The sequence below is a fragment of the Tamandua tetradactyla genome, chromosome 2 (genome assembly GCF_023851605.1).
Source record: "Tamandua tetradactyla isolate mTamTet1 chromosome 2, mTamTet1.pri, whole genome shotgun sequence".
Taxonomy (NCBI): domain Eukaryota; kingdom Metazoa; phylum Chordata; class Mammalia; order Pilosa; family Myrmecophagidae; genus Tamandua; species Tamandua tetradactyla.
In genome coordinates, this window is record NC_135328.1 from 192,323,598 (window position 1) to 192,339,955 (window position 16,358).

Genomic DNA, 16,358 nt, shown 5'->3' on the forward strand with positions numbered 1-16,358 from the left:
GAGCAGCTAGAAGGAAAAATCTGAGCAGACCATATGGTAGCCCATGACAAACTCTGGGATCTGTCCTGTAACTGCTTATTGAAAAGTGCTTTGAAAACTATTGCTTTATTTCTTTGCTTTGTATATATGTTATACTATACAATAAAAAAAAAGATTAAAAAAAAGAACGAGTCCACACCCACAGTAGGCCTGCACTTTGCAGACACCTGGATCTCTCCACATTCCTCTGCTGAACTTACCCATCCTCTTGATTTTACTTAGCTGCTCCGCCAGGGAGAGCTTCTGCAGGTGCCTGCAGCCATGCTGCTAGGCAGCGTGGGCAGAGCCATTGCTCCCCTCCCCTGCTCCCCTGCTCCCCTGCTTGATTTGCTGGGCATTACATGCACAGCTGCCACTCCCTGCTGCCCCATCTGCTGCGCTGGTCCTTTGCATGACCCCCAGTCTCAGCAGTTCTGTGTGTCTCCTAGCTGACACGAGGAAGAATGGCTTCTTCCATTTCATGTTTCAGGGGTAACATGGATCCCACAAGCCTCACCAGCCTGTAGGTGCAAATGAAATCACAATATCATTTGGACCCACACTTTGCTAGCCTCACTCCCAACCCAGGATGTCAAATCTAGATGCAGCTACTTATCAGGTCACATATCAACTGAAAGTTCTTATAACGGCATTATTTTCTTTGTCTATACTTAGTGAAAAATTAGGTGTATGCCAGCGGCTCTCCCTTGTAATTTTCATGACAGGAGGCTGCTTTTGTTCAGTGGCCCTCAGATTCTCAAGAACTTATTTCTAAGGATCTTTCAGCTGACTCTCAATTTGTGGGACACGTGGCAGTTCTCGCAGAGTGCTTTCCAGGCAGTTTTGCCAGGGGTTACGTTGACAAAATTTTAAAAGAAACCAAACCATCAGTGTGGATAAGAAATATTCAACTTGGTTTCTTTGGAAGTATGTTTGAATTGATGGTGTATACATTTAGGATGGAGAATTAGTATCAAAGAAAGATATTTTCAGGGATGTAACCAACTGATCTAGATTGTAGTAGTTTTCCAGGCACTTGGACTGCTGGTAATACCTGCTGTTATTAAGTATGCTGATGATATTTTAAAATTTGCAACTTCGCTAGTCATAATATTATCAACACTGATAAACTATTTGGGGCTACAGGATTTTGTGCCCGCCAGTGTTTCTTTTCTTGAAGCCATCCTTGTAATAGCAGCTACTTTACATATGGTTATGATCCTAAACCTGCAGGAAATCCCCTTAAAGCACAGCAGTATGCTATCTTAAACTGGCTTTTCAAGATGACACTAGAAATCTCGCCGTTAATCCTGCACAGAGGACTTCTACAGATTCTGGGAAGATATCATCATGCTGAATCTGATTGTATTGTTCAAATGGTTTGAAATTATAAAAGTTTAAAGAAAAAAACATGTTTGCTATTAAAAATACCTATTATGTCCAGAAATCAAAATTTGAAATGTTCTTCCTGGGGAAGAGAATATATTAATGAGAGAAAACTTGAATCTGAGTTTTAAAAGATTTTACCCTTTTAATTGCTGCAGAAATGTCCTGTGCACTCTTTGCAAGAGCACATAAATGTCAGATATCAATTTTGGCAAATCAGATTTACTTAATTGTTTAAACATTTTTATCTTACTCTTCTTGTACAGATATATCAAATCACAGAAAAATTTGAAAGCTGTAATTACATATAGAATTGTGAAGAAATAGAAATAGGTATGATTTGAAAAATCATTTTCACATCTGATATTTTTGTATTTATACAAATGATTACTAAACAAAGGATTTCTAAAGGTTATTTGTTAAACTACATAAAATTCATAAGATAATGGTCTGTTTTGACTTAGAGAATAAAATTCTTAAATTTAATGTAGAGAGATAGACACATCTATCTCTGTATATACATCGTAAGACCTTCTAGTGCTTGAAACTGCTGAAAGCAATTTAAAGTGAACTGCTGCTGGTCGTAATTTTTTTTTTTTTTTTTTAGGTGCATGGTCTGGGAATCGAACCCAGGTCTCCTATATGGAAGGCGAGCATTCTACCACTGAGCCACTTGTGCACCCCAGTCATAAATTTTAGTTTATGAAGGTATAATGATATTTGGGAAGGTGGACCTGTGGCCTAGATCATGTCATACATACAGGTGATGCCATTTGCTTATATATATGGTATGTTTTAATAACCTATTTAACCTCCAAGGTCCTAACTATATCAATCTTTTATAATGATGACTCCTTGATTCTTTAAATTACTGTGCTTTTTACAAGCTTATCTCCCAACTATTTTGTTCTTTGTGAAAATGTGCTGATTGATAGCCCTAAGAAAAATTAAGAACACGGTATTTGGGAAGAAAAGTTTTAAATGCAACAAGTAGATGCTTCAACAGTAGTATCAATCTTTCATAGGAATTTTAGAGAAGTTATAGGCTATTCTGTGGCAGAAACGTAGCTTAGAGATGCAAAATTTAAATGTTTACATCGATTTATTATGACTGTCACAGAATTTCAATGAAGGAAGGGTAGTTTGATATCTAACCTAGATTTTAAGGAATTAGAATCTGAAAGAAACTTTGACTTTGTGCTTATCTGTACACTTAGTGTAATACTGACTATTCTTGGGAATTACTGCACTTTTCCTACATATCAAATTATTGGACTTTTAAAATGTCATGTATAGTCATTCAACTGAGTTTTGCTTTTTTAACAGGCTTTAGTATCACTCATTTTATTTATACTTTCAATTTTGTGATGCTGTTTAATTATATAGGGTGGTATACTTTATGTAAAAAAATGTATGAAAGTTATTTATTTCTTTAGAAAATCATCTTTAAGGATCCCCAGGTTATATAGCATATTTAAAGTAATTACAGGACAAAGAAAATGCACCATTATCAAAATCTGGTCATCTGTGACTTGTTTCACCAAAAAACAGACTTTTCTGAGGGCTATTACTGTAATTCACAACTTTGGACACATGGGCAAAATTAAGAAGCTTTGAGAATAAATATAATTCAGTTTTTTGGTTTTCAGCATTTTGTTTTTTAAATCTATTATTTAACAGAAAACTAAAGTAGGTATATTATACAAGCATTAATGAACAGTACATTTAAATAAAGTATGACACCACTTCGTCATTGAGCTTTTTAAAACATTATTATATATAGCTATTTTTTTTGTGTTTCATTTCTTGTTACAAAATATTATTTGTTGGGAGGTACGAGAATAGTTCAGTGGTAGAATTCCACCTGCCATGCGGGATTCCCGGGTTCGATTCCCGGCCCATGCACTTCCTAAAACAAAAACAAACAAGCAAGCAAACAAACAAAAATTCAGCAAATGGTGTTGCAATAAGGGGATACTCAGATGGAAAAGAATGAAATGTGACCCCCCCCACCCTGCCATAATGCATACAAAAAAATAATAAAATACATAAATAAAGCTAAAAAATATATATATATTATTTGCTGTGATTTAAAAAGCATTTTTAATGATTTGAATTTGTCTATGTGTTTCATTTGTTTAGAAAAATTCTTTGGGGTTTTGGGTTGTGATTTGTGAATTTAAAGTTTTTATGGACATAATTGAAAGGAATGTATAAACATTTTTGCTAAATGGCTTTTCAATTGAAAACTAATAACTGGATGTATTGTAACAAATTATCAACATATTTGTGTTGTGTTATGGAGGTTAGACGTCTAAAATGGGCCAGTAGGGCTATGTTTCTCTAAAGGCTCTAAGGGAGAATCCACTTCCTTGCCTTTTTCAACTTCTCGAGGCTACCCATTTTCCTTGGCTCATCACCCCACATCACTCTAATCTCTGCTTCCATCTTCCATGGAAGATGACACTGACACTGATCCTCCTACCTCTTCTTACATTGGGCCCACTTGGCTAATCCAAGATAATCTCTCCCTCAAAATCCTCAACTTATTCACATCTGCAAAGTTTCTTTTGCCATGTAAAGTAATATATTCATAGGTTTCAGGGATGAGGACAAGGAAATCTTTGAGGGGGGCATTATTCTGAATGGATTCCACCTCAGGAACACATGGTCCTGTCCTATAATTGCCTTCCATCACCCCCTATCCTCTCAGTTTTCCAATCAAACACTCTTCTTCACACCTGAATCCTAACATAGACATAGTTCAAGTTCACAGGAACTTCCTCCTCAGCCACCCTATAAATCAGGATGAGAATATACCCCCCTGAATATGGAGACCTTCCATCCTCAGAGGTAAATAAAGCCTCTGGCTCTCTTTTTAGTATTAGAGAGAGCGCTCAGATATTCCAGTAAGGAACCTGAGTCTGTGATACAGATATTCCTGGATCTGGATACTAGGATACTATGCTGGATCTCTTCTGTTTGTCCCTCCAGATCCTTTTCCATCCTACTCTGTGCACCAGGAAGCTGACCTCTATGAGAAACATCAGTGAATTCTCCTGTCCTCTAGTTTTCTGTTGAGTTGAGTCAATGAGAGCCCTGGCTGGAGTTGGAAGGCTGGAGAAAAGTGAGGGTAGGGGTATGTGTTCCCCTGACTTCCTCCTTGTGGAAGTGCCATGGGCCACTGCATCCCTCAACTGAAGGTCTCAACTCCTGTGGGTGGCACTCTCCACACAGCTTCCTCTGTTTGGGGTTCAATTGAGGTGATTGCTCTTCCTCTCAGTCCTTCAGGCCTAGGGTTGGTAACAGCTTTGCTGTCCCTTGCCCCAGGTTCTGCGCTCTCCCTTGTGGCTTCCATAAACCCTGACCACACCTGTGTAAAGATACTTCATTGAACTTTTCTGAAATTATCCAATGTGAGTGTGTCAACTGTTTTCTGATGGGATCCTGACTATTATACCCCCAAAAATGTAACGTGGATGTCTCTCAAGCTTTACTGGCTTGTGGATGTAAGTGAAATCATAATATAAATTAGATCTAAATGTTGGTAGTTCAATAACACTGTATCTGAATCACAGCAGTTCTAGCATTCCTGACACCCCAGGGATATCTCAAAATTGTTGATGATTCAATCCAAGCCACTCCTCACATTCCCTCAACTTCTCCTAGGTCCATGCCATGGATAAGTCACCATGGAGGGACTAGGGCTTCCTAATTCCTTGGATTTGAGTTCTTCCTGAAGTTCAGCTGCCTCTTGCCTTTGGAGCTATAAGTCACCCCAGTGTTTTTACCTAAACTGGATTGAGCTGGCTTTGATAGGCTGTGAATATATGAGTCAAAGTTCCATGACACTGAACCTGACTTAATCCATATATGGGTGCATGGATTTTTTTAAAAAAAAATCTTTGCTAATATCTCTTCTGAGCCAGGAAATCCCTCCCTCCTGGTTCATCGAGAAAACTGAGCCATTAGGCAGGAATTGTTCAATTCCCCACCCCACCCTACATCTACAAATATTGCCATTTCTGCAAGCATATTTACCTCCTCTCTTGTCTTCAGAAGGAATATTTCTCTTTCCGTTCAAGGCTTATATCAGCATCTGTGTGCTTAATCCCACCCCCTCCCATCTGCTCTGAGGGTGCCAACTTCTGTCTTTCTCACATATTCAAGCTCTCCTCTACTGGAACATTCCTCTTTGTCTGTAAATATTGTCAAAGTTCTCCCAACTTATAAAGAAAAAAAAAGCCTTCCTTTGTTCTAGGTTGTTCTGGTTTGTTAGCTGCTGAAATGCAACATACCAGAAATGGAATGTCTTTTTAAAAAGGGAAATTTAATAAGTTGTTAGTTTACAGTTCTAAGACCGAGAAAATATCCCAATTAAAGCAAGTCTATAAAGATGTCCAAATGAAGGCACCAAGAAGAAATTACCTTCACTCAAGAAAGGCCAATGAAGTTCAGGGTTTCTTTCTCAACTGGAAAGATACATGGCAAACATGGTGACATTTACTAGCTTGCTCTCGGCCTTTTGTTTCATGATGCTACTCCCAGAGCTGTTCTCCTGCTTCATCTCCAAAGGTCACTGACTGGTAGACTCTGTGGCTCTCTTCAAAATGCTTCTTTTAAAGAATTCCAGTAGACTAATCAAGACCAATCTGAAATGGGTACAGTCACATCTCCATGGAAATAATCTAATCAAAATATTCCAACCCACATTATTGAATAGAGATTAAAAGAAACAGTTGCTCCCACAAGATTGGATCAGGATTGAAATATGGCTTTTGTAGAGCACATAATCCTTTCAAACCAGCACATGGATCCTGTTATCTCTGCCTTTCCTACCCTTCTCCAAGTTGTTCAAAAGGATTGCTTTATACTTCCGGCTCCATATCCTCATTTCTCATCATTAAACCCCTGCGATCTGACTTCTACCCTTCTGAAGTCATAATCCAGAGATACCTTTTTAGCCCTCCATAACTGGACTTCCCTACTGCATTAAAGTGCTCAGTACCACTTGACTCTTCCATCTTCTCCCCCAAAAGCAGGGTACCTATAGTAGAGACTTTGAGTTGCCCTCAATGGGCAACTTTCTTCTTTTTTTTACTACACCCAAAGCTTTAACATGGTACATAGCTTCCCAGCTGGAATCTGTACTTCCCAGCCTCCCCTGCAGTTAGATGTGACTGAGTTCTTCCAATAGGATGTAGGCAGAAGTGATGTGGCAACTCCTTGGTCCTGTTCTTGAGTCTGTGATTCCAGAGGTGGCAACCTCATGTCAAGAATAGTAACATGAATTGCCCAACCTGGGTTCCAGATGACTCCTTGGAGCAGAGCTGGCCCTGCCAGCCATGGACTATTCATCTCTGGACTATTCATGTGAGAGAAATAAATATATATCTGATTTAAGCAACTGTATTATGGGACTCCTTGTTACAGCAACCTAATCTGTTCTCTAAGTAATATAACATTGGTCTTGGGCTCCTCTGGCACATGGCAATACACATGGTGGCCTCTCCTGTCCTTACCCTTGTCTTCCAGGTTCATACCCTTGTCTTCCAGGTTCAATTGATTTTCATCTTCTGGCCGCGCTCTCTGTGGCTTTTTCTCTATCTGTTTGAATGTCATTCTGCTTATTAAGGATTCCAGTAATAAGATTAAGACCTGTCCTGATTGAGCCACACCATAACTGAAGTAATCTCATCAAAAGGTCCTACTTACAATGGTTACACACTGTTCTAGTTTGCTAGCTGCCAGAATGCAATACACCAGAAACAGAATGGCTTCTAAAAGAGGAATTTAATAAGTTGCTAGTTTACAGTTCTAAGGCCAGGAAAATGTCCCAATTAAAACAAGTCTATAGAAATGTCCAATCTAAGGTATCCAGGGACAGATACCTTGATTCAAAAAGGCCGATGAAGTTTAGGGTTTCTCTCTTAAGTGGGAGGGAAAATGGTAAGCACAGAGTTTCTTTCTCATCTGGAAAGGCACATGTTGAACATGGTCAGGCTCCTCTTTCATCTGGAAGGGCACATGGTGAATACAGCATCATCTGCTAGTTTCATCTCCTGCCTTCCTGTTTCATGAAGCTCCCTGGAAGGCATTTTCCTTCTTCATCTCCAAAAGCCACTGGCTTGTGAACTCTCTGCTTAGTGGTGCTGTAGTATTCTCTACTCTCTCTGAATCCCTCATTCTCCAAAATGTTTCCTCTTTTATAGGACTCCAGTAAACTAATCAAAACCCACCCAAATGGGTATACACATGTCATATCCAGCTTAACAACCATTCTTGATTGGGTTATATCTGCAGGGAGATGATCTAACAACAGATTCAAACATACAGTATCGAATAGGGATTATTCTGCCTTTATGAAATGGGATTTTGATTAAAACATGGCTTTTCAAGGGTACATACATCCTTTCAAACCAGCACACACACACTCAGGAATGGATTGAGTTTAAGAATGTTTTTCTGAGGTATATAGCTCCAACCTACCTCAGCTAGCAATAGTGCACACTTGTTTCTCATAACCAACCAAGCCTGGAAACAACGGTAACCTTGAGCAAATTTATTCAACTAATATTTTTTTGACAGCTACTATTTCCTAAGTACTAGAGTACTAGGGAGAACAAGATGAATTGCCTTAGATATTTCTCTGAGGAGTGCAATCAACCACATCACTCCTATCCTGCTTAAAATTCTCCAATGGCTCCTAACTGACGTCAAAATAGGCCTTATTGTGGTTTATAAGGCAGACTTGCATAAACCAGTCCCCTGGCTGCCTCTGGAGCCTCAATTCTCAGTTATTTCTCCCCTCCCTTCACTTCCAGCCATACCAAGTCACTCTCAGGTCTCCAAATGTGCTGTTCTCCCTTCTGCTTAGAAGCGTTTATGTACGTTCTTCCACTCTTGAATCTTCTTGAATGTGGTAAGCAAAAGTAAGAGACAGGGATGAAAATAGTGATGATGATAACACCACCATTTATTGAGCATCCATATATACGTTTTATATATTATCTCTAATCTTCATAATGACACAGATGGGCTCTGTTTCTCCAATCTTTTACAAATGAGAAAACCAAGGTTTTAGGAGTTCAGTAACTTGTTTCAGATCATGGCTAGGAAGTGAAAGAGCCAAGATTTGATTCCAAGCCTATTTGGGTCTGAAGGACAGGCTGTTTACACCTTCTTTATTTGCCATTATTTTAGAACTCAGTCTCTGGAAGCAGACAGACTTGAGTCTGAATTCAGTACTACACTTCCTAAGTACATGAACCTGTATAAGTCACTCAACTTTACTAAGCCTCAATTTCCTTATCTGTAAAATGGCAGCAACAATACTTACCTTGGAGAATTATTGTGAGGTTGAAATGAAATAATGTACGTAAAATACTTGGCATAGTGTCTGGCCCATCACATTCCATGAAGGTAGATATTCTTTTGTTATCATTATTAGTACCCTCCTAATTTAGACCAGTGCCTTTCCTTCCTCTTCCCTGTCCAAGTTTGAGCTCTGCATCTTGTCACAAACACAACCTAAGAGCTTCTACTCCACAGGGTCTCATGGGGCCAGGCCTGCAAGAGTCTGTGGATGTAAGCTCAGCAGGGCAGAGAAATGGCCTGTAATTGATCCCAGTTAGAGCTGGGCAGCCTCTGCCTTCCTTGGCTGGGGGCCTCAGGAAGTAGAGCACTGCCTGATTTATGTCTCTGCTGTTCCAGGGATGACCTGATGCCCTTTTATATGTTCCAGCTTCAGACAAGGCCATAAAATGGAAATTGGTGTTGCACATTTGTACTACTCAGGGCCAACTTGTACACTGTTGCACCAAACTTTGGTCAATCCCCTATAGGACCCTCTTTCAGAAATATTGGTGTGTGTGTGGCCATTCTGTGCAATGAGACTGGCTTGGACTTCAATGCCCTGTACTTGGCCCAATGTCCAGGGACAGTGTACAGAAGAAAACTCACAGTCACAAATGCTTTTATGGATTCAGTGACCCTCTGGTGGTGAATGACTCCCTACACACATCCTGAATCTATACCTCCCCCAGCCTCAGACCAAGGTATCCAGTGGCCTGCTAGATGCCATCTCGTGTGTCCCACAGTCCCCTGCCCAAACTCATCATCTCCACTCCTCTTCTTGCTCCTCTCCCTGTGTTTCCCCTCACTGATCAGCACAACACCCAGGCTGGGGATGCTGATTCTTCCTTGACCTGCCGCAGTATTTTCACACACTTCTCCTATACCTCTGATCACCCTGCTTTGTAATGAGGACAACTCATCAGTTTTTACCATTATCTACATCTCTATCTGTTTCTTCCAATTTTCTGTGAACTCCTGGAAATTAAGAACTGGATCTGACTTCTCTCTGCACCTCCAAGGCCTAGAGCAGAGCATGACAGAGAGGACCTGCCATAAACTTTTGATGAACGAAGGAGTGAATGGATGAAATAATTAGTGAATTAATGGACAAAGAGGCAGTTTATCAAGAGTTTCCTTCAAAAATAGTTTTCAAGTAGAAGTCAGTACTTTCTAAGAGGCACTCACAGTTCTAGTACCATCTTAGAGCCAAAAAGGACTTTATTAATTGTGGGCTCTGAGCCCTTCAATGTACAGATGACTGATACTCAGAGTGGGTAAATGATCAGTTGAGGCGGAACAGTGATTTAGTGGCAGACCCTGAAACATAATTCAGATCTCCTAATTTCGCACCCCATGGCCCTTTCCTCTCTACCGCACTGAACTTAAGTGAGCCCTTCACAGACCCTGGAGCTCAGCTTCCAAAAACAAATTATAAAAAGCAGAGGGTTCTCTGGATACTCTCCAAATTTTTATTAATAATAACTTGATCCATAGTGGAAGAACTGAGGCAAACATCTCAGAAATTTCCACTTCTAAGAGCAAGTAAAAAGCCAAATAACTGTGTGGCTCTTATCCTCTCTAAGCCTGTTTCCTTACCTGTAAAATGGGGATAATAGTAGCACTTGCCCTGACATAATGCATGATTTTCATTTTAGGTTCTTGTGTGGCAAACTGCTAATTATTCCCAACTATTTCCGAACTCTTGGTAAAATGATTATCCATTCCTGCCATTGCAGTGCCACTGAGTGCCTCTCGTGAGAGGAGTATACCTCACTGTCCCCTCAGTGTCAGCCTAGGCCATTGACCTCCTTTGGCCAATGGAACTGACATATGTTACAACCCAGCAGAAGTTTCAGGAGCCACTTGTCCTTCTATTTTGAGACTGAGATAGGAGCTTCTCCTTCAGTCTGAGATCCAGAATGTGCCAGAATGTGAAGACACATAGAGTGAAAAGTTCAAATAACTTGTAGCTGTCATGCAATGTGACTGGAAAATTAATATGCTGCAGTGATTTCTATAGCATAGCCTAGCAAGTACTGACTCATCAACTTCTGGTTCTGGTGTAGAGAGTCTCATTCAGGACACCTTAAAAGGAAGGTGCTAGGAATATCCATAAAATACATCAAATCCCCAGTAGCTCTAGGACCAAGTATTAATATGAAGACAAAGCTGCTGTGTTAGTTTGTGCACTGCTGGAATGCAATATACCAGAACTGGTACGGCTTCACGCAAGAAAGGCCGATGGGTGTAAAACATCTCTGTCAGCTGGGAAGTCACATGGCTGGCACCTGCTGGTCCTTTGTTCCTGGGCTCCATTGCTTTTAGCCTCTGTTCCTGTGGGGGTTTGTCACTTTGTCTTTCCAGGGCTGGCCTTCCTCTCCTGGCTTCCCTTGGCTCTCTCCAGGTTCTGACTTGCCTAACATCTCATGGTGACGTCTGCTGGGCTCCAACCATCTCCGAACATGTGTCCACACCTGTGTCAGCTCTGCTGCAAAGTTTCTGTTAGCTCTGAGGCTTCTGTTGTTTCTGTAGACTCCTGTCATTTCTGAGGTTTCTCCAAAATGTTTCCTCTTGTAAAGGATTCTGTAAACTAATCAAGGCCTATCTGGAATGAGTGGAGTCACATCTCCATCTAATCAAAAGTTACACCTACAATTGGGCAGTCATATCTTTGTGGAGATAATCTAATCAAGTTTCTAACCTACAGTGCTGAATAGGGATTAAAAGAAACAGCTGTTCCCAAAAGATTTGATCAGGATTAAAACATGGCTTTTCTGGGGTATATAATATTTTCAACTGGCACAGCTGCCATAATAAAGAGAATCCAAAATACAAGTCTTAAATAATATACACATTTATTTTTCTCTCGTGAATTAGTACAGAGGTAAGTGAGTGGTCCAGGGCTGTTAGATAGAACTGTTCCATGAGGTCACCTTCTCCAACTTGCTCCTCATGCTATCCCCTATGATATTAATCTCATCTACAGTACGCCTACTGTTTGGGTTTGCTAACGTTGACAAAATGTAATATACCAGAAATGAGTTGGCTTTTAACAATGGGGATTTATTCAGTTACAAATTACAATTCTAAGGCCATGGAAATGTCTAAATTGAGGCATCAACAAGAGGATACCTTCACTAAAGAAAGACTGGTGGCATCTGGGGTTCCTCTGTCACATGGAAAGGCACATGGCAACCTCTGCTGGTCCTTCTCTCCAAAACGTCTCTGGGCTTCTGTGGGTACTTGCTTGTTTCTCCTCTCCAGGTTCTGTATCAGCTCTCTCCAGAATGTCTCTGGGCATTTCTCTTCTCTTTCTAAATGTTTCTGGGCTCTCTCAGCTTTTAGTATCTTTTTATCCTTTCAAAAAGGACTCCAGTTAAGAGGATTAAGACCCACTTTGAATTGGATGTGACCCATCTGCATGGAAACAACCTGATCAAAACACCCTGCCCACAATATACCACACCCACAAAAATGGATTAGAAGAACAAGGGCTTTCTGGTGTGCATAGCAGTTTCAGACCAGCACACCCACCTTCCAAACTATAGAAAGGAAAAAGGAGAGAAAGTTGATGCAACACACTTTTAAGGATGTCCCAAAGAAGTCCCCCACATCACTTCTGTTCAGGCGCATTGGCCAAATCTTACTCATATGGCCACATCTAATTATAAGGAAACTTGTAGATGTAATTTCTAATCAGGTGGCCGTGTGCCCTGACGAAACTCACAGAGGGGCTGCCTGTTAGTCAAAGCACTGGAGCCAGCTCACATAGGCTCAAAAAAGTCAATTGCGTGGTTATTTTTCCAACTCCCAATTTAGTGACATCCTTTGAAATTGGCCTTGGTGGAAGTATTTACCCCACAGGAATCAACAAACATCACAAATCTGGACTCCCCCACACTCTCTTGAGAGACAGTTGTTAAACATTTGCCAGCATTGGGGTATTAGATGCTGGGAAGCAATGAGCATCTCTGCATAGCTGGACCACATATCTTGTGCCTCTGCTCCTTTCTCTCACTTCTGACTGGTCTCGCTTTCTGCTAAAGCATTCCTTCTTGGCTCAGATTCATAGTGCAGCTCATCTGTTCCTGCATCTTGCTTGCCTACCCTGGACCAGGTGCCCACACTTGGGCTATTCTGCTATGCCCAGGGGTGGAAACTGTGTCAGGATTATATATAAAACTGCCTTCACAGGAGCTAAAGCTATAGGCAACTAAGGAAAGAAAGCTTTTTCCCACCCCTAGGTAGGGTTTGGCTTTTAGGAGACTCTCCTTATGCAGTTCTGCTAATATTATTTTTGTATATTCTTGTGACCAGACGGCTTGGTTTGGTGAAAGATGGACTCACTGAGGTGGAAGGGGGCCTCCAGCCAAGGCCTGGCCATACCCTGTGTTAGAAGGGCAGGTTTTTGTGATACAGACACGGCAGAGTGATTTGCAGGAGAATTAAGGTCTTCACTCAAGGATCCAGGACACGTGGCTGAATGATCAAGGGCAAGACAACTCAGGAGGTAAGAAAGAGCAGAAATTCAGAATCAGGCATACCTGAGCCTAGAATCTGGCCCTGTCCCTGTTGCTGGGTGTTCTAGTTGCCAGCTACCGGAATGCAATATAACAGAAATGGAATGGCTTTTAAAATGGGAATTTAATAAGTTGCTGGTTTACAGTTCTAAGACTGAGACAATATTCCATTTAAAACAAGTCTATAGAAATGTCCAATCAAAGGCATCCAGGGAAAGATACCTTGGTTCAAGAAGGCCGATGAAGTTCAGGGTTTCTCTCTCAAGTGAGACGGCACATAGTGAACACAGTCAGGGTTTTTCTCTACGCTGGAAGGGCACATGGCAAACACGGCGTCATCTGCTAGCTTTCCCTCCTGGCTTCCTGTTTTATGAAGCTCCCCGGGAGGCATTTTTCTTCTTCCTCTCCAAAGGTCGCTGGCTGGTGGACTCTGCTTCTTGTGGTTACATCATTCTGCTCTACTCTCTCTGAATCTCCTTCATTCTCCAAAATGTTTCCTCTTTCATAGGACTCCAGAAACTAATCAAGACCCACCCAGATGGGTGGAGACCCGCTTCCACCTAATCCAGTTTAACAACTACTCCTGATTAAATCACATCCCTAGGGAGATGATCTAATTACAGTTTCAGACATACAGTACTGAATAGGGATTAGAAGAAATGGCTGCCTTTACAAAATGGGATTAGGATTTGTGCTGGTTTGAAAGGATGTATGTCCCCTAGAAAAGCCAGGTTTTAATCTAAATCCCATTTCATAAAGGCAGAATAATCCCTATTCAATACTGTATGTTTGAAACTGTAATCAGATCATCTCCCTGGAGATGTGATTTAATCAAGAGTGGTTGTTAAACTGGATTAGGTGACGACATGTTTCTACCCATTTGGGTGGGGCTTGATGAGTTTCTGGAGTCCTATAAAAGAGGAAATATCTTGGAGAATAAATGAGATTCAGAGAGAGCCAGAGAAGAATGACATAGCCACGAGAGCCCACAAGCCAGCAGCCTTTGGAGATGAAGAAGGAAAATACCTCCGGGGGAGCTTCATGAAACAGGAAGCCAGGAGAGAAAGCTAGCAGATGATGCTGTGTTCGCCATGTGCCCTTCCAGCCGAGAGAGAAACCGTGACTGTGTTCACCATGTGCCTTCTCAGATGAGAGAGAGACCCTGAACTTCATCGGCCTTCTTGAACCAAGGTATCTTTCCCTGGATACCTTTGAATATGTCTATAGACTTGTTGTAATTGTGACATTATCTCGGCCTTAGAACTGTAAACTAGCAACTTATTAAATTCCCCTTTTAAAAAGCCATTCTGTTTCTGGTATGTTGCATTCCGGCAGCTAGCAAACTAGAACAGGATTAAAACATGGCTTTTCTAGGGTACATACATCCTTTCAAACAGCACACTGGTTGACCTTGGGCAAGTTCATCTGATTCTGTGTTCTTCACACCTGCCATTCGTCTGTGCCAGAGCAGTTCTACCCTCTCTTTATCTGGCCAATTCTTTCTAAAGTAGGTCTCTGTATGGTTTTCTCACCGCACCTGGCCTTTACCTTTATAATACTCAGAGTTTACTATATATACATATATCCACGTTCTTCTTTATTTTTCATCTGTCTCCACACCATTCTGGATCCTCCATGTTGCTTTTGTTCAGTATTGCGTCCTCAACATTTAGCCCAGTGCCTGGCACAAGCTGTCACTCAATAAAAACTTGTTGAGTGAATGAATAAAAGAATGAATTAAGTAGTTGACTTCTGTAAGTCTTAACTGTAAACAAGGGAAAGTATTTAAAATTCCTTACTAGTAAGGCAAGGGCAGATAATAACTTTAGATGATGCTAGGCCTGAGATGGATGCACTTCACCTCTCTGCTCGCCACCCTAAACCCCACACCAGAAGGAGAAAGACAAGTCCTATTAACCTGTTCCAGGGATGTGGGGGAAATTCCTGCTCAATTTGGAAAGGGTATCAGTGTCTGAGGAGTTGCGAATATGAAGAAGCAGAACATACTGGGCATGAATGGTGACAGGAGTCTGTGATTTTCCAGGAGATTCCTCCTCAATTAAGGATCAAAGTTAGAAATAGCCGTCCCTCCCAAGCAAGGCCTGACCAGGGATTCCACGAGCATTTTAAACTTATGGGAACTTTAGGCTATATCCTCCTCTCTGTGCTCCTAAAGTTCTCTGGCCCAAAAGCTCATTCAAAGTAGGGGTAGAAGACTCTGAAACTGTGCAAGGGAGTTTTCCTCTCAAAACTCCAGACGAGTTTTAGATTTGCTTCTTCCTCCAATAGCCTTAGGGTGGGGGACCTTCTGAGCCTGGGAGGGTGAGTTTCTGGAGGAAAAGTCTGACTTTTAACCAGGTAAAAACAATAGATGCCTGCTATTTATGTGACCTAAACACAAAGAAGAGCTTCACTGTGTCACAGAATCCAAGGGTGGGAATGGAACTGAACCCTCATAGGATGGTAATCAAGAATCTTAGCACCCTGAGATATCCGAGCATTGTTTTACTTTTCTTTCTCACTGCCAACTGACGCCCTGACTTTTTTTTTCCTTCTTGGTATGTACGGTCAAAAATGTCCATTGCCAACAGTTCCTGCGTTTGCGTCGCCAACATTCAAAAGAGCAGGCGGAGTCAGGCAGAAACTGTTCATTTCTGTGACAGGCTCCTGGAGATGGAATATGATTGGCTCATCTTGAGTCAGGTGCTCACCTTGGACCAATCATTTGTGGCCTGAAGTGAAAGGCAGAACCACCTGGGTGATGTCAGGACGAATGCAAGAAGAGCAAGGCTATTACGACAGGGCTCTCGGGAAGGCAGTAGACAGAAGATACCTTCTACCATGATTTGTCCAAGGTTACACAGCCAGAAAATGGCAATCAAGTCCAGATGACTCCTAAGCGGATGTTGTGAAATGGAAGTCCTTGTGCCTGAGGGACGCCCGAGGGGAAACCCGGAGCCTCAGAATCTGACAAGGATTCAGGTAGCTGAAGGCAGTGAGTGGAGCAACACTTCCCAAAAAGGGTAGAATCACGTGTCTGGCATGGGTCCTGGCAGGTAGAGGTATTCAGTAATTATG

At 41.4% G+C, this 16,358-nt stretch overlaps 1 pseudogene; it reads left to right on the forward strand.

Moving 5' to 3' along the window:
• The first annotated feature begins 607 nt into the window (after positions 1 to 607).
• On the forward strand, positions 608 to 1,403 carry LOC143658359 (UDP-N-acetylglucosamine transporter pseudogene; annotated as a pseudogene).
• The last annotated feature ends 14,955 nt before the right edge of the window (positions 1,404 to 16,358 follow it).